This window comes from Vicugna pacos, unplaced genomic scaffold, assembly GCF_048564905.1.
Source record: "Vicugna pacos unplaced genomic scaffold, VicPac4 scaffold_104, whole genome shotgun sequence".
Classification (NCBI taxonomy): Eukaryota; Metazoa; Chordata; class Mammalia; order Artiodactyla; family Camelidae; genus Vicugna; species Vicugna pacos.
The window spans coordinates 2,299,776-2,317,532 of NW_027328784.1; the positions used below are offsets into that span (position 1 = coordinate 2,299,776).

At 48.5% G+C, this 17,757-nt stretch overlaps 1 protein-coding gene across 1 annotated transcript in view; it reads right to left on the minus strand.

Moving 5' to 3' along the window:
• The window catches only part of LOC140694797 (uncharacterized), a 135,311-nt gene continuing 117,554 nt past the window's right edge, over positions 1 to 17,757 (minus strand). Inside the window, exons 13-19 of the mRNA XM_072957859.1 lie at positions 6,751 to 6,871; positions 6,287 to 6,485; positions 4,595 to 4,711; positions 4,001 to 4,175; positions 3,801 to 3,882; positions 480 to 566; positions 1 to 145 (exon numbers count right to left, since the gene is read on the minus strand). The gene's annotated coding sequence lies outside the window, so the exon portion shown is untranslated. The remainder of the gene's footprint in view (positions 146 to 479; positions 567 to 3,800; positions 3,883 to 4,000; positions 4,176 to 4,594; positions 4,712 to 6,286; positions 6,486 to 6,750; positions 6,872 to 17,757) is intronic.

Genomic DNA, 17,757 nt, shown 5'->3' on the forward strand with positions numbered 1-17,757 from the left:
AGGAATTCAGGCACAGGGATGCCCAAATCAACACGAGCCCACCGGCTATAGAAACAGCAGACTCCCAGCCCCACCTGGGTTGTGAGGGGACAGAAGGTGTCCTCAACTTTCATGTGTCTAAAACAATCTTCTTCAGCTGGAGGTTCTAGAGAAAAATAAAAGTTCCAAAACATAGTTCGGTGAGGAATTCCTCCAAGGACCTGACTCCAGTGTCTACAACCATGTGTACCTACCCCCGGAATTGGGGTGAAGGTGGATTATTGATCAGCACAACCCCTGGTGGCCCAGCTCCTTGGCTTGGCTGCCCAGAGGGGGCTGGGGGAATGGGTAAGGCCAGGGCACTCAGGAAAAGCACAGAGGACCTGACCTCTCCCTTCTGCACTCGTAAACCCTTCCCCAAATCTCAAGGCATTGGACAGAGATCCGCCACAATAATGAGATGCTCCCATCTCTTCACTCACTCCTGTCGGTTCACTTACATGCTGAGCATCCACTGGGTCCCAGGACAAGACACATAGAATGGCTGATGGGACAGGCTTGGTCCTTCCCCCTGGAACCTGTTCAATCTGATCAAAGAATGATCACTCATAAAGAGTTTCTCAAAATTATACAGAGACCAAAGACCAACTGCAGAGTGAACCAAATTTAAAAATATATATGAAGATCCCCCAGTCTCCCCGCCTAAGGTTAACAGCATAAAGCAAAAAATTCTTGCCTTTAATCACCAGGGAAGTTGTCACCCCCTCTCAGGTGGAAAGGAGAGTTATTCTTTGAGCACGTCACAGAAGTGCTCCATCGGATTGGACCAGGGCATCTACATTCATTCAGCAAATGTGTATAAGCTCCTACTACATACGGGAATCTCCTAACTAGACCGTTCCCAAGGCTCTCGGGCTTTATCAGTCAACAAAATAGACATGACTCCCCATCACTGGGGGCTCAGAATTTTAGCAGAGGAAACAGGCAGCATGTTGGGGTAGCAAGAGTTTGGAAAAATTTTTAAAAAAGAGTGATATGAGCAAACTCGGGTGATGGCGGTGGGGTGGGAGGCAGGCAGGAGAGAATAAGGCAATCCTGGCAGATCTCACGGAGTAATGAACTTGAAGCAGAATAGATCCGGAGGAAGAAGGAAGAGCCGGAGCCAGAGGCCCCCAGAGTGAGGGGGAGAGTGTGGGCAGAGAGGCAGAGCACGCCGGGTCCTGAGGCCTTTGTGACGACTTTGGCTCCTAATGACATGGTGACCCGTTTAGTGAGTTTTGAGGGGAGGGGTGATGTAGTCCAACTTATGCTTTTGTGTTTGTGTTTTTTGGGGGGAAGTAATTTATTTATTTTAATGAATGTGCTGGTGATTGAACCCAGGATCTCAAGCATGCTAAGCATGCGCCCTACCACTGAGCAACACCCACCACCCCCAATGTATGTTTTTACAGGCTCCCTCTGACTCTGTGTGGATGAGAGATTGTAGGAAAGCAAAGATGGAAACAGAAGGCTATTGGTATCCAGGAAAGGCTGAAGGTGGCTCTTAGGAGGGCGGGGAGCAGAGAGCAGGTATTTAATTAAGACAGAATATCCAGAATTTTCTAACAAGCTGGATTTGCTGTCTGTGAGTGTAAAAGAAAGAGAGAGAAAGGACATGGTTCCAACATCTGGGCCTGGACAATGGGAGGGATGTCCTCTCCGGATGGGAAAGGGGATGGGAAAAGGTGGGGCTGAGCAGGTGGAAAGGGGCTGGTATCAGCTCAGTTCTTCAATGTCATGGTTAAGGGGTGTGTTACATATTGCCACAGAAGTGCCTAATAGGTAGAGGAATCTGTTTTCTTTTTCTTTTTAACATTTAAAAAATATAATTAAACATATTAATTGTATTATGTGAATGATTTGGGAATTTTGTTTCATGCCAAGTTATATGTTATATATAGCCAAATGGAGCATATATCAAAAAGGGGAGAAATGAGGGCTTTCACATAAACTGACTGTCCGTAACGTAGGTAAAATTTCAATAAAACCAGTCTTCAGGGCAAAAACCTCATCTCGGTGTTACATAAAAATAAATGAAAAACGACTATGTTGATGTACCATTATTTCATGTTACATAATAGCCCCAAACTAACAGTGTTTAACTATGAGGCTTGTAGAAATACTATTCGCTTTATTCACATAAATACAGAAGTGCAGAAATGTTCTAAGGTAGAATTAGCATCTTAGTGGAAATAATACATATTTGAGCATTTTACATGATATATATGTACTGATTCAAAATTTGGAAAAGTAATTTCATAGTAGAACATATGTATGAATGTGAAAGCAAGATGAATGAAAGGAAAAGAATGTGATGTGAGTCTCAGGGATAAAGGCTCAGATGGAAAGGGGAAATCAGGGAATTTTGGAGAAATCGAGAAATTGATGGCATGCCAATTTCCAAGGCTGGGTTGCTTCCACCAAAGGAATAGCAGAGAGAGAGAGGAGAGGCCCAGGAACCCACCCTGGGGAACACCCACAGTATATGTTTGGAAAAAACAGGAGACATTGGCAAAGGACCAGCCAGCAGGCCAAAAGCAGAAACAGACAGAGAGATGGGCTGGGGGTTGAGTGAAGCAGGAACACGGGGTAGGAGGGATGGAAGAGCTGGGTCAAATGCTGCCGAGGGGCCAAGCATGATGAGGAGTCAAAATTGACCACTATATTTAGCAACATGGGGTCACTGATGGCCTTGACAGGGCAGTTTCCATAGAGCGAGGGATCAGGCGAAAAGCCAGAATGGGTGTAAAAGGGGATGGCTCAAGAGAAGATGCAGACAGTGAGTTTAAACAACTCCTTAAAGATTTGCTGCAAAGACACAGGGTGGCAATTGGTGGGGGTGAATTAGGGTCAAGGAGTGCTGTTGGTTTAAGAGGATGGACGTTTATATACTGATGGTGCCAACTAGCAGGAGAACAAAATAGATGAGGCAGTGAAAGAGAGGATGGTTTTGGGAGTGACAACCCAGAGAAGATGGGAGGGATGGGGCCTCGGGGACTTTTGGAGGAACTGGCTTTCGATGCCACTTTTAATAAGCGGTGGGGCACCGAGAGTGAGGTCACAGACATCAGAAGGCGAGCGGATGTGCTGGGAGTTGCTTGTGAAATTTCTCTTCTGTTGGCTTGTTTGCTTGTTCAAAGTAGAAAACTAACCTTACCAGCTGAGGAACAAGGAGGAAGAAAGAGTTACTGGAGCCATGAGCAGAAGATAAGAAAGAGCCTTCCAGGGAGAATGGGACAGTAAAAAGGGCAGGGGGAGGCGGGGGAGTGCGCTCCCAGAAAGTTACATTTTCTCTTTGACGTCCCCAAATGTGTGACGTGTTATTACCCTTCCTGCTGTCTACAAAATAAAAATTAATTATGGTTCAGAGGAAATGCTATTTCATTCTAAGAGGCTGCCTGTTTCTCAGGAATGGTCATCTTAAACTGCAAATATTACAAACAATGTTGAAAAGATGAACCTGTGTACCTAAAATCCCCTATTTTCTATTAATCTGTTTACTACTTAGTTCCCCTATCAATAACACATAACAAATACTGCCATGATGGAGGTACACCGATGCTTAAAAGGAAATGAGATCTGTATCCTTTTGCTAAATTCCATGGCTTCCTTAATATGCAGTTCCACTTGGAATTTAGGAATGTCTGGTATAAGAAGTGAGAAACAGTTTGAGAAAATCCCGGCTCAGAATTATACATCACAACCACATCTCACAAGTATATACAGCCGTAAAAAAGTTTAAAAGCAAAACTCCGTAACTACTCTTAAAGACCTTTGCAAACCTGGGCCTGCCAAGATGTTTCCAAACTGGAAAGGAACTCCAATCTCTTGCCTGGTACCGGACCAGAGGCTGGCCAGCCTTTTCTGTAAAAGCAAGAGAGTAAATATTTTCAGTTTTGCAGATCATTTTGTTGTAACCATGCAGGTAGGCAATAAGAAAGCTAAGAGCACTGGGAGATAAGAAACAAACGGGCATGCCCACACTCTCCCTTCCACTCAGGGCAGCTTCTCTGTGGTGGGGAGCTTTGCCACAATCACTTGCTTCTTTTTTCCATTGGTTTCTTTGTTTCCACCTTACTGCTCGAGCTCAGAACTTCAGGTGGGCCTGGTCCTTCAGCATCCATGCAGAGAAGGCTGAGCGGGGTTGGGAACCCCACCTGATGGAGAAGAGAGATTACTGGGAGGGACATTTTGGAGGCCACCATGACACGAGACAATCACACCTTCCGGGGTGAAAGGGAACGAAGACAAGGGAAGGACACAGTAGTGGGACCCCTAGGTCGCCTGCCAGGCTTGTTCTCCCTCCACGGCAACCATGGGGGCCTGGGGGGTGTTGGGCTTCAGCTACGGTGATTAGGATGAAGGGACTCAATATAAAGGACCCTCCAACTCCTCACTAGGTTCCAAACGCAGCCCCTCTAAGTCCACCCTCTGAGTTTCTGGAACTCTGCTGGAAGAATACATGAGCAGGCCAGAACCAGAGCCCAAGCCAAACATGACAGGGGTCTCGTGGGGCTGTAACCCCATGCTCAGTGGTTGGGGACTCCTTGCAAATCTGCAGAAATCCCTGTTCCACCTCATTCCTGGGAGAAACCCCAGATCTCCTCCTGCTCTGTCTGTTCTTCTCTTGAGGCTATTGTCCTGGAGGGATGCCGAGTCCTTGAACCTGGTCCTCCAAACGTACATAAGCAGCCTGTTCAATAAAACAAATTATGCACTTTTTCACATTTGCCAGTTTTTTGATTCCAGAAAGGCTGTGGGACTCATTCTCACAGTCTCCTGTGCCCCCACCACATGGTGGCCCTCTGCTCATGTAAACACGATTTCCCACAACTGCACCCTGCCTCCCAGCTTGTCAGAGGGGAGTGTCCCACAAAGACACAGGTGTTTGTGAGGATCCTGTCCCCCAGCAGAAAACCTGCTCCTGGAGCCACGGTCAGGGATCTGGCCTCCTAAGCCGCTCAGCTCTAATTCAAAGCCTAAAGTGGGGGCCCCGAACATTGCTGAATGACTTTCTGAATCACCTGGACTGGAGGGGACTGATTTTCTTTCCAGGAATGGAGGTAGCGCAGCCTCCATTTTCAGGGCTGACCTTGACGATGGATCTAGTTCCCCCGACTGCAACACAGGAAGGAGTGGCCCTTCCATCCCACAGGTTGGAGACCCAACCCAAGGGAGTACTGAAGCAGTGCATTGCTGCCAGGTCCAGCATCCCTGCAGAGTGGCCTCTGCCCTTGAATGACCCCCTTCCCAGGGCCTTTCTTGCCCGGACACCACCACACCCCAGGCTGTGCCAGAGCTCTGGGGCTCTGCGTGTCCAGGGCACACAGGTGGCACCTGAGCCAGGTGTCCCCTGGGCCTCAAGGGAGAGAGGTCTGCTTCTGCATCAGGGGAAGGTGACCCCACAAGGCTGGCAGGACACTCTCAATATGGACCTCCAGGAGCCCTGGGAGCAGTTTCCCTGCAGATGTTAAGAGCCATCATCAGGAGGGCAGGCCCCTCTTTGTGCAGACCATCCAGCAGTGCTGGGCCCACGTGCTGACCTCAGAAATCTACATGCCCCCACGATTCCCCAGGCAACCTCACAACTTCGTCACTTGGTGACCTGGGTACCACGAGCTCCTTGGCCATCCCATGAGGGTGGTCCTTGCAGGCATGGTCTCCAGGTTCTCCTGTTGAGAAATCCCCCTGGGTTTCTGTGGTCACAGAGCAGACACCAGAAGATTCTAGTCCTGCAGTGACCCCCACAGCAGTCAGCTCCCCTGTGCATGTCCAGGGACAAATGACAGCAATTTATTGCCAGGAACCGTGATTCCATACTAAGTTCAGGATCCTGGTAACTCACTCTGCACCCCAAAAAGCTTCCATGAGAAATGTGTGTATTGGGATGTCTGTGCCCCTAGAAGAGCTGTTCCTGAGGGTTCCTGGGACCCTCCAGCCCCTCTCAAGGTTCTCAGATCCTGGGTCTAAATTTCTATCTGCCTCTTTTGGTGTACGGCCACCTGTGTCTCGTGGTCACGGGTCACTTTATTGCATGACTTGGCATGTTCTTAGTGCTCGTCCTCCACCCCTGCACTAGACTCCCAAGATGTTCCCACTGACCCTTGGCTCCCTGGGTGGCTCAGGGGGCCCTAAGTCTGCACCCTTCACTCTCCTCCTCTACCCCCACCTCTGGGGCCACCCCTAGGTGGACTTGGAGGTGTTTGTAAATGAGTCTTACACAAGGACATATCTGGACAAAGCAGGACCCCACCCCCGGAAAACTCACCTGCTCCCTTCTCAGAAGAGGACCCCACAGCCCCACATTGCCTCCCAGGGGTCTACTCAGGACACAGTCCCCCAGTTCTGGGCAAGGTGTCTCCCTGGAATCCTTGCTTCCAGGAAGAGTCTCTCTGTCCTTCTTCAGAGTTTAGAGGTGTTCCCATGTCCCTGACCACCAAGATGCCCAGCACAGTCCCTTCAGTGACCTGGAGAGACAAGGAACTTATGTGGCCACAGGTCTCACAGGACACACCTGCTGGGACCCCAGGCTAAAGGGCTGTCCTTCTGCCTTCTCAGGTGTGGCTCCCGTGGTATCTTTTTGCAGGGGGCCCAAACGGGGAGTGTGGCCCAAAGCAGTTCATGGGGCTCTCTGGGCAGGGAAGACTTGGGCCAGGTGGCCTTGCCTGGTTTCCCTGCTGGGCCACTCTGAAAACCCCCGCTCCTCTGGCTGTGGCTGGAGGCCCCTCAAACCTCAGGGCGGGGCTCTTTCTCTCAGCCTCCACTGACTCCAAAGCCACGCTGGTGCTGGCGAGGGGAAAGAGCTTTCTTGCCTTCTTTTGGCCAAGTTGCCACAGGTGGATGCTGCGGGGAGCTGGAGAGAGAGGTAGCACTTGCTCAGATGTGAGTGGTTAAGCAATTTGACACCCTGTCAACTAGCCTTAAACATTGGAATGAGGTCTTTCCCGGTAAAGCTGGAAGTTACTTTCAGTAACTTGTCTAAAGATTTCTTTTTTTTTTCCACTTAAAGACTCATAAAACCTCTCCCAGGTCATTCCTGGTATGGACCATTATCCAGGGATCAATCAGGAAATGCAGGAGGAGAGGGGTGGGGGTGGGGGAGAGGGGAGGTTAGATCAGAGCCCACGGAGAGGAGATGCCCCTCCCAGGAGCCTCACACTGGGCAGTGGCTTCTGGCATCCAGCTCTCCTGTTCTCAGGCCCATTCCATCTGCGGGGTTTTCCAAAAACATAATGGTGGAAGGGCCATGGAGGACACCTAGAACTTCCAGAATAGACAGGGGGAGCAGAGTTACCATGCTGGCCCTGGGTTTGGAGACAGACCTGCAGTGGAGACCACAGGCTTCTGAGAAGCCAGTTTCGAAATAAAGGCAGTATGCACTGGAATACCCGGCTCGAGAGAGTGCTTCATCATAGACATGTAATTTACATAGTTCTCACCACTAAATTCTGTGTTCCCAACACGCTACATGAATGACGGCTTCAACACACATTCATTTCTGAGATGTGAAAAAGTGTAGAGCCGCTCTTTCATCCTGCATAATGGGCATGGCTACACTTAAGAACACTTACCAAGATTTCTCAGCAAGAGCCAATTTCGAAATAAAGGCAGTTTGTGCAGGAAAACCCTGTTGGAGTGAGGGCTTCCCCATACACATGTAAGTTATAGAGTTCCCCTCACCATGAAACGCTGTTCCCAACATGCTACATGCATGAAGGCTTCGACACACATTCAGTTCTAAGCTGTTAGCATGTGGAGAGCCGCTCTTTCATTCAGCACAAAAGGCATGGTTACACCCAGGAAGATTTACCCAGATTTCTCAGCTGCTTCCTTCAGCCAGATTCAAAATAAAGGCAGTTTGTGCTGGGAAAGCCTGTTGGAGCGTGTTCAGAGCTGTTTCGGGCTCTGTCCCAGCTGGAGGGTGCAAAGCCCAACCTCCAGAAAGAGGGACCAGGACCCCACCCGCCAGGTGGTGTTGCCTTTGTAGGGGAACAGTGATCTTTGGGTAAGATATATTGCGGCTCTCTCTAAAAACTGCTTTGACTTAAGTTTGCATCCTAGTCACCAGTTCCAGGACAACAGAAAAGGCATACCCTACATCCCTTTGCACTCAACTCTTCCCAAAAGAGCAAATATTTGTCCATGAAAATACCAGCTGCTCTTCTAAGGCCCACTAAATACCCAGCAGTGTGGGCGGTGCACTCTTGATCAGGGACAGGAGGAGAGGGAACAGCGGTCCTCCTGCAGGCTTGGCCTGGTGTGGCAGCTGCGCTGTGGGTGCGTGGTGGGGAGGGAATGCAGGGAATCCTGTTTGAGGGGCCTCTGTGCACGCCTGCATTATAGTCTGAGGCTTCATACAAAGGCTCCAGGCATCCTAACTGGTTAGATACAGCCCCCACCCTTGGGCTGGAACCACCAGGAGATAAGTACCTGTAACAGGGACGGTGCCTGGTGTGGGGAGAGGTCATGGGACACTCCGGGGGCAGGGGCGGTGGTGCTGGGGAAGGCAGGGGATGCAGTGAAGGGTGGAGGGAGCAGGGTCCTTTGCTTGGGGGTGCGAGTTCTTTGGGAGACCACAGGGAATGGCACACATCATCCCCACCCTATACCCCAAATTCCTAGCCCCGCCAACACAGGGGCTGCTCTGCACCCTCTCAACGTGGCTCTCCTGTAAGACCGCACCCAACCAGGTATCTGGCACCCTGCCCTACCTCCCCTCTTGGGACAGATCCCGTCTTCTTGGAAACTGCCTAGCAGCGCGTATTCAAGGCCGGCAGCCGGCCTGGCGGATCTGCACTTCAGGTGCCCTACCTGGCCAGCCGTGCCTGCCTGGGCTCAGTCCTCTATCTTGCCCACAGGTAGCCTGGGTCCACTTCCGGTGCAAGCGGAGGCCGCGGAGCCCAGGCTGAGCCCCACACACAGACAGGTGAGGGTGCCCCCACCCTGCCGCCCCGCCGCCCAGCCGCCCCGCCGCCCCGCCGCCCCGCCCACTGTTGGCAGCATTGCCCCAGCCTCCGGCCGGTGCCACCTGCAGCTGAGGACCTCCGCGCGGCCCCGCCCGCCCCGGCCCCACCCAGCTGCCCCATAAGCCTCCCCCCACCCCCGTCCTGGCCGCGCCCTTGCTCCCATTGGCTCCGAAAGTTCTGCTCTCGCACGTCTAGCCTCGGGAGGACGCAGACGCAAGCGCTAGGGGAGGGCCCCGCGGCGTTGCCATGGATAAAGACGCCGCGCTCCTCGCGGGCTGGCGTGCGCTTCTGGGGCAGGCAGCGGGCTCCGGAAGTGTGCAGCTGCCCGGGGCCATGGCGGTGTTTGCTGCTGGGGATGGCGGCTTGCTTGGCCGGGCCACTAGTTCTGGCCGCGTCAGTCGGCGGCCGACATCCTTTCTGGGGCGGCGTCTCACAGACGGTAAACGTACGGCAGCGCCGTTGGCGGGGCCAGTGGACATGGACCGGGGTGGGATCCGGGTTGGTGTGGCGGCCGGGGAGCGCTGAGGTCATGATGGCAGCCCTTCTTGGTGAAACAATAAAATGAATAGCCATTTTCACAAGACCTCTGAGTAAATCTACTAGGGAACTTCATCCTGGACTGAGGAAGAGGACTGGGGAGGAGGGGGCATTCAGGGGCACAGAGAACCATGGGCCACATGTCCCACGATGGACTTTAGACTCACCCTCACCCTTCAGGAACTACTAAATACACACAGACAGAGTGCTATGGACAAGATTTTTTTTTTAAACAAATCCCTGAATCCCTAGCAGGTCTTGTTTCTACCCATACACAAATGGCTTATTTGCATAATGTTTCACAAAAGCCTTAAAATATTATCACCCCAACTTGACACATCAAGAAACTGAGGTAGAGAAGTTTATCACATTCTACAAGATTAGAGAGAGGCCACGTCAGACACCGTATTTAAATCCAAGCCCCTGCTCCAGTGCTCACACTAGAAAGTGTGACATACTGCCCCTTTCCTGCCCTCTCCCTGCAATCAATCTCTGAAGAGTCTTTTCTGTGTCACCTGGAATCACAATCACATTCATTTTCCACAAAGAGCTATGTCACTCCTTGGAGGACTTTTCAAAATCTAAAGGGTTGGTTTGAGAGGAGAGATTTGCATTTTCTGTTTCTCAAAGGAAACATGGCTTTAAAAGAAACTGAAAAGTAGTTATCTAGTCTAAGCCCTCATTGTGCAGAGAAAAAACCGGAGGCTCAGAAGAGATGAGGAAAGGGCCTTATTAACAAATATTGCCTCAGTGCAGCACCAAGCCAGACCTGGCACTTCTAGGGGAGGATCTGGAAGGCCCAGGAGAATGAGTGTTAGAAAACAGAAAGAGAAGAAGCATACAAGGCCCCGTCTCTTCACCACCATAACATGAATTTCCACCAAATTACCCAGAATGGGTGCAGCCAATATTAAGTTTGTCAAAAGAGGTTATAGAATTCTCAACCATAGTGGAAATTCCAACATTTACTGTGCTTTTTTCCCAGTTCAAGCATCAATTCAGTGGGCACTCTGTACCAGGGACTACACGAGGCCTGGGGTTCTCCCAAATACAGATCTCTATTACCACGTGTGCAAACCACATTAAGGCCACCAGAAGAAAAGCGCCCACAGATAAGATGGAATTACTGAAACTGAAAGCAGCAAAAGAGCATATATTACTAGGAAAAACGGTGCTCCTAGTAATGGACACATGGACATAGAATGCAAACTGTGTTTAGCAGGCAGGAAAGGGGGGATTAACAGATACAAATTAGTAAATATAAAATAAGTGACAAGGACCTGCTATATAACACAGGGAACTATATTCAATTTCTTGTAGTGATTTATACTAAAAACAATCTAAAACATATATATATACATATGCATATGTTTATAACTGAATCTCTGCTGCACACTTGAAAATAACATTGTAAATTGACTACACTTAAATAAAAAATAATTTTAAAAAATAAGTAAAAATAAATGCAACGCCATTAAGAAAAAATAAAAGAACTCTCTAATCCCCTTAACTGTAGGTGGTCGAGAAATCTAGCTGCAAACACCAAGTCCACTGGATCACTCCAGCACTGGCTGTCACTCTTTCTGACCATCAGAGAGTCACTTGCTTCACTGAGGTTACTTTTCTCTTCTGTGAAAGGCTACAGTTGCAACTAACGATGTATAGAATCTCATCATTCACAAGCCCAAAAAGTAGTGAGAACTTCACATGGGCCAGGCTCTGGTCAGATGAAAAGATAGGGTCCCAGATATATTCATGGGTAGAAGAAGTTTATGCCATAAAGGTATAAATTCTTCCTGTTTTGATAGACAGATTCATTTCAATTCTGGTTAGAATTCCTACCAGATTTTTCTTGGAATATAACAAGTTAATTTATGGTCAGGAATAACCAAGAAATTTCTTTAGAACCACCACTTGGGAGGGGTGGATAGGTCATTCATTTCCACTGCTCTTTCTGAAGTGATGAAAACGTTCTGGAATAATAATGCATGCACCACTGTGAATATGCAAAAAGCTGCTGAATTGTACCATTTAAATGGATGGAATTCATGGTGTGTGAACTATATCACAATAAAACTGTCCTATGAAAATTATTTCTTGACAATTATTTTTCAGTTTATACACTAGTCTGTCCCACAATTTAAGAAAAACAAAAAACCTAAACAAGCCAAACTATGCCAGGAGCACTTTAGGGCTGCAATATGCCTGGGTCTCCAAGGCCTCTGGTGGTGCTGTTCCTGTTAACACACACTAGCTGGGCTGGGCTAGTTAGGGACTGTAACTATCTTTTGAAAATCGAGGATCACTCCTTTCACCCTGGGAGAGGGAAGGAAGGAGGATGTCACAGCCTCATGCCTTCAGCACATTTTTAACAGAACCAAGCCCTGCTTTCACCACTGCAATCCCTCTCACTATAAAAACACGTGACATCAACAAGCACCGCCATCATAACACCTGAAAGTGTTCAAGGTACTTACCTGAGGCAGAAACATGGAGGGGGGAGACAGAACCTCGCTTAGCAGTGACGCTCCCTTATCCCGACTCCACCAGGAGAAGCTGGGCGTTAGAGCCGGAGGCTTTCAGCCCAGGTAGCAGCGCCCACGCCACAGAGCTGGTCCTCAGGGAGCGGGAAAGGGAGAGCAGGGCAGCCCCGGGGTCGCGGGGCAGGGAAAGCGGGGAGGGGGACGCGGGCTGCAGCCTCGCTCGGAGGACAGCCCCAGCCACAGTCCCAGGCGCCCGCCCCCGTCCGGGTCCGCAGACCCCGCCCGCCCGGGACACAGCCCGCCCAGGGGCTGGGACGGGCCGCCGGACGAGAAGAGCAAGCCCGGGAGGAGAGGACTAGCGGGAGGGAGAGGGGAAGGGGACGCCAGCCGCGGACTGAGGGGATCCCGGCTGGGTGAGAGATGGCAGGTACACACCAGGCCCTGGACACTGTGGCCGGGACGCCGGGGCAGGTGGCGCTGGCAGAGGGGTCTGGCCTGAGCAATTCATCTGAACACGGGCTGACTAGCGCCCTTGGGGTCTGTGACAGGCGGACCGCCCTCCCGCAGCCGCCTGACCCCTTTCCCAGGAGCCCCCCACCTTGCACTTCCACAGTCAGAGGCCCCGACCCCAGGCAGGAACCAAAGGCCTACCGGGCGACGTAGTTGAGAAGCCTTTGGGCCCGATCCCCGGCTCGGATATGGAGCTCCCAACCAGCGGACCACTTGGCACTGACTGCGCATGCGCAGGAGGGCCAGCGATCCTCTCTGGGTTCTGTGAGAGAAGGTGGGACAGCGAGGGAGGGAGAAGATGGGAGCGGGTGGAGAGGACGGGAAAATTGGAGGGATACAGATGGACAGGATGAGCAGAGAGAAGGAAGGGATCTGGAGAAGGGAGGGTCTTAGAGGAGTTGGAGAAAAAAAGCTTTACCTCTGGGGCACCCCTAGGCGGCAGACCTGCCTCTGTACCCTTCTGTTACCCTTCAAGCCCCGCAGCTCAATTTTACCACCGTGATCCAACCCTCCGTCCGATGCTTCTGCAGAAACCCTAGGGAGATCACACCCGTTGCCCCCACGCGGAGCTGGGTTTTCTGTTGCTCTGAGAACCAAGCACCCGCAGGTGTTGTCGCTCAGAACTACCTTGGGAAGAGCACATATTCCCCTTTTACACGCTGGGAAACAGGCAGGCAGGATCTCTGCCTTAGCTCCACTGTCCCAGGTGTTGGGCTGGCGGGGAGCGGGATGGTACAAGATCAGAGCCCCAGACAGAGCAGACTGCCTGAGTGTTGGTGCATAGTCCCCATCCCTCCTGGGTAAACCATACCCCACCCTAGTGGAAACATCAAGGGCTCACAGTAGTTCCCTGGGTGTGGGAGAGCTGTCCTCATGTGAAGGAAAAGTCCAGCTGGGCTAACAAGCTAAGTCACAAATCTAAGTGTGATAAGTGTCAGTTTACTGATCTAAATTCTGCTGGGCTATCTCGTAAATCTGAAGTTTAGTGTCAGTTTATTGGCCTAACAACCTAACTCGTAATTCCAAGCTCAACAAGTGTCAGTAATGTGATCTGTTACAAATTGATAAGCTCCAGTGTACTTATTCCTTGCTTTTTGTTCTTTGAGCCTTATTGGCTAATCCCCCCTTACTTGTAACTAAGCCTTTAAAACCTCATGTGCACGTCTTGGAGGTACTCAAAACTTCGGAGCCGAAGCCCCTCTGAGCCCACCGGCATAATAATTCTGAGTACTCCAACACTCCGATTGGTGCTTTTGTCTTGGCTGGCCTGTTTCCATAACACTCAGCTCCAGTGCCCAGCTTTCTAGGTAGATAGGAGTGTTACCAAGTCGAAATTAATTCTCCTCAGTGCAGGACAGGCCAATAAGTTGGGAGACCAGATGTTGGGGCATGGAATAGCAAGTTTCTGTAGACCTAGATGGCAAACTAATGTCCTGGAAAACCATCTCCCCAAGTCACAATTCAGGCTCCTTTCCTATGTGCTTGGTTAGTGCAAACTTCTTAGTGTAGGAATTCCTTCTTGTTAGAATCCTTTCTTCTTGCAGCTATCTGCGTGGGTCAGATCCCTGTAAACCTCCAACAAAAGAAACGTTATTTTCTATTCTGCAATTTGCTATCTTTTAATGAATGAAAAAGTGTTAAATATCCTTAAAGGTCAGAGCCTTCAGAATAGGGTCTCCTGTTTATTTCAGGCTCTAGGCAACATTGTTTTACAAGCAAGATGAAGCCTAGGTGACAGAGCATAGGGTTAAATTCAAAGGAACAAATCTAATATGGAGTCAGATTTGTTCTGTTATATTACCCGGCCAGATGCCACTTGAGGATTTAAACCCCTTTAAGTTAAAAATAACTAAAATTTTAAAGGAATTTACATACATAGGTGGGAATGTGCAAAGCATATCTGGAAAAGCACCCAAAGGATAGTAAACAGAGGCATCTCCAGAGAGGGCTGAAAGAACAGAGGATGAGGGAAAACATCTTTCACTTGTGTATTTTTGTTCTCTGAGTTTTTTTTAAACCATTTCCTTGTATTTCTTTTTCAGATAAAAGAAATGTGTAATGGAGCAAAGGAGTAATTAGCTTAGCAAATACAGCAGCCATGGAATCACTAGTCATCACTTTTGATTTAAGCCAGAAAGCATTTTTTGACTCTCTCCAATGTGCTCTGTCCTGTTTTAAGACTTCTAATAATATTATTATTATTATTATTATTATTAATATTATTATTATTATTATTATTACTATTACTACAACTACTACTAATATTACTATTACTATTATTACTATTATTTTATGAAATAATAACACGGTTTACCTCACCCCTGCCCATGGCTGGTGGAAAACCAACCGAGTTTTTCTTGAGTTGTTTTCCAAGGAGTAGAGATGAGTTTATAAACAGAACACATCTTCAGGGTAATACAGGCAGAGTGCTTTTCCAGCAGGCCAGAGAGCTATGAAGTGTTTTCAACAGAGGCGCCCAGAAGCTGAGAGAGAAAGCCTCCAGGACACTACAAAAAGCTGCCCAAACTGCCGTCTCCATGGTACTACTGAAATAGGAAAGAACAAATCTGACTTCATATTTGATCTGTTTCTTTGAATTTAACAAAGCCAAGTTAATATCCTCCGGTCTTTTCATGGGTTATGATGTCACAGAGGAAACGGACTGGTCAACAAGGAATCACTCTGCCGTGATCCCGGAGCCGGGGAAAGGGATGGGCTGCAAGATGTATGAAGCAGCCGCAACTGTGCCCGTGCTTCTAGGCAGGTATCCAAAATCGCCTCGACAAGGTGTCAAACATTTGTGCCCATGCCCTCATCAACAGACATGTATTAAAGACAAATGGAAACATATAAAAGGCCAATACCCTTGCTGGGTACACCGTCCAAAGAACAAAGTCTCAGTTTGACAAGTGGCCATCTCGGTTCCATGGGATTCATTCTTGGAGAACCTTAAAAACCACTCTTCTGTCCTCAAGAATTGCTGCATATTTGTCCTATCTTTGGCTCAGGGATGGAGCACGTTCAAGTGAACTTTAATGTCTGCACAGATTTGACTGTCTTTTTCCAGGTTCACTTGTCCATTCCAAAGAGGCTTGAGCTATGTCCATCTTCCGTAAGATCTATTCCCTCCAGTGACAGCTCATTGAGCCTGCAATTAAAAGCCAAGTGAACAAGACTGTCCTCAGCTAAAAAGTTCACCCACCCTTCACTGTTTTCTTAATCTCCTCTCCTGGCTAATTGCAACAGACTAACACCTCCCTTCACCAAGATACCCAACTATGTCATTTTTCTCCCCAAAGGGAAAATAAGGTCCATAAAAGAGGAGACAACTCCATAGTCACCTCTGAATTCTTAGCATATAGTAATGTCAATAAATACAACTCAGATTATTGTTAGTTTCCTTTAAAACCTTTCTGGTTATTTGAATGAGACCTTGGAAGAGAGGTGTTTGCTGTCCAGTATCTTGATCCACAAGACTCTGGAGGCCTTTTTCGGAATAGCTGTTCACTGATTCATTCAAAACACAACTTATCAATCAAGGAGTAGCTGTGGTTTTCTGCAAGGAGTTTGTGGTCACTCTCATGCCAGAACAGCTTTAAACTATATCCTTAATTTGGATTTGTTATTTTTCCCCTCTTCCACCAAAATTGACTTTTCTTACTTTCTTGTCTTGAGGAATTTTTTTTTCCTATATCACCCTTTAGTAAAGCAAGATTCTCAGGATGGGCTTGGCCCATTTTATGATCACCCATCCAACTCCTAGTGTGAGAGGTCTGGGGCTCACCTGCTTCCCTCCTGTCAAGGCAACTGAAAATCAGTTCAGGAGCCAACCAGCACACCACGGCTTCTAACGCTCACGTATCTCTCAGAAACCCTGCTTTCTCGTTTGTCTTGGCTTCTGAGAATTTTCCCTCACTTTCTTGACAATGAGTTGTGCAGCTTGAAAGATGAGGAAGGAAGGTTTTATTTCTCAATCAGCGTTTTAAGGAACTTGTGTAATGAAGGTTTTCAGGAGTTTCTAGAACCCTCCATTGCCGAGACAGAAAACACACTAGACATTTTCTAAATTTAGTTCTCATGTGCATTTTTTCTTTGCTTTTTTTTTTTAACTGCTAACAGACATTTTTTAATTAAAAAAAAAATAAGGCCCCAAAAAGAATAGAACACTGAAGGGGCAAACAAATTAACGGGCAAAGACAGAAAAATGATAACTACTCTACAAAGTTAATATAATACATACACTATGTATCAGATCAGCAATTCTCAGTAACAGCTAATTGAAACATGACCATGAGGTAAAATTTCTCTCCTGTCAGGACATGGCCAACAGAAAATACAATTAAACCAACAAACTAATTTCCTAAGTCTGGCGAGGTACAGAAGTCTACAAGCTAAATGTGTCTTATTCTAGAAAAGAGGGAGTCTCACCAGCTCTTTTCTGTGGAGCCTGAGCCCACGGGAGGACGGTGAAGTGAGCTCTGTAAGTACCCAATTAGCAAAGTGAGTGATGAATAAATAGACGTGAGCTTTGATGACAGAGATAATACTACTATTCGTTTGTCCTTTAAAGTATGACTTCACGTTCAGTGATCAATACTTCGGCGTCCTTAGGAGTTGAGATTTTAGGAAAATGCACAACCTGGGCCCAGATCTCCTCTTTAAGCTCGTGACACTGCAGTTAGTTGTCTCAAAGGCAGCTCCAACTCCACATGCAAAGAGCTGACTTCACGGTGTTCCTCCCATAGCCGTCCTTACCAGGGCCCCTGGTCGGAGGGTAAGGTCTCCCTGCGTCTCCCAACTCAGGCCCATCACTCACAGATGTGAATGGACCCCTCCTTCAGGGACCAGATATCCTCAGACACCGAGTCCCACTACCCTCAACTGACCTACCAGATACTCACTGGCACTCACTCAGCACTGACTCTCTGCTGGAGACCACGCTGCACACTGCACAGTGTATCTCACTGGATCTCCACAATAGTCCTGGGAATTGGGTACATCACTGCTTCAATTGATTAGATAAATTGTTTCACTTCCTTGCGTGCATCATTCAAACTGACACGGCTACTAAGCCACAAGCCTGGGCCTGAAAACCACTTGAAAATTGGACACTGCTACACCTCGCAGCCACCCTACTCTGACTCATCACATCATCTCCTGCCAAGCCTTCTAAATGTTTCCAAACATTCTAGAAGACAAATATGAACTATGAGAGCACCCCACTCTCCTACTTAAAATCTGTC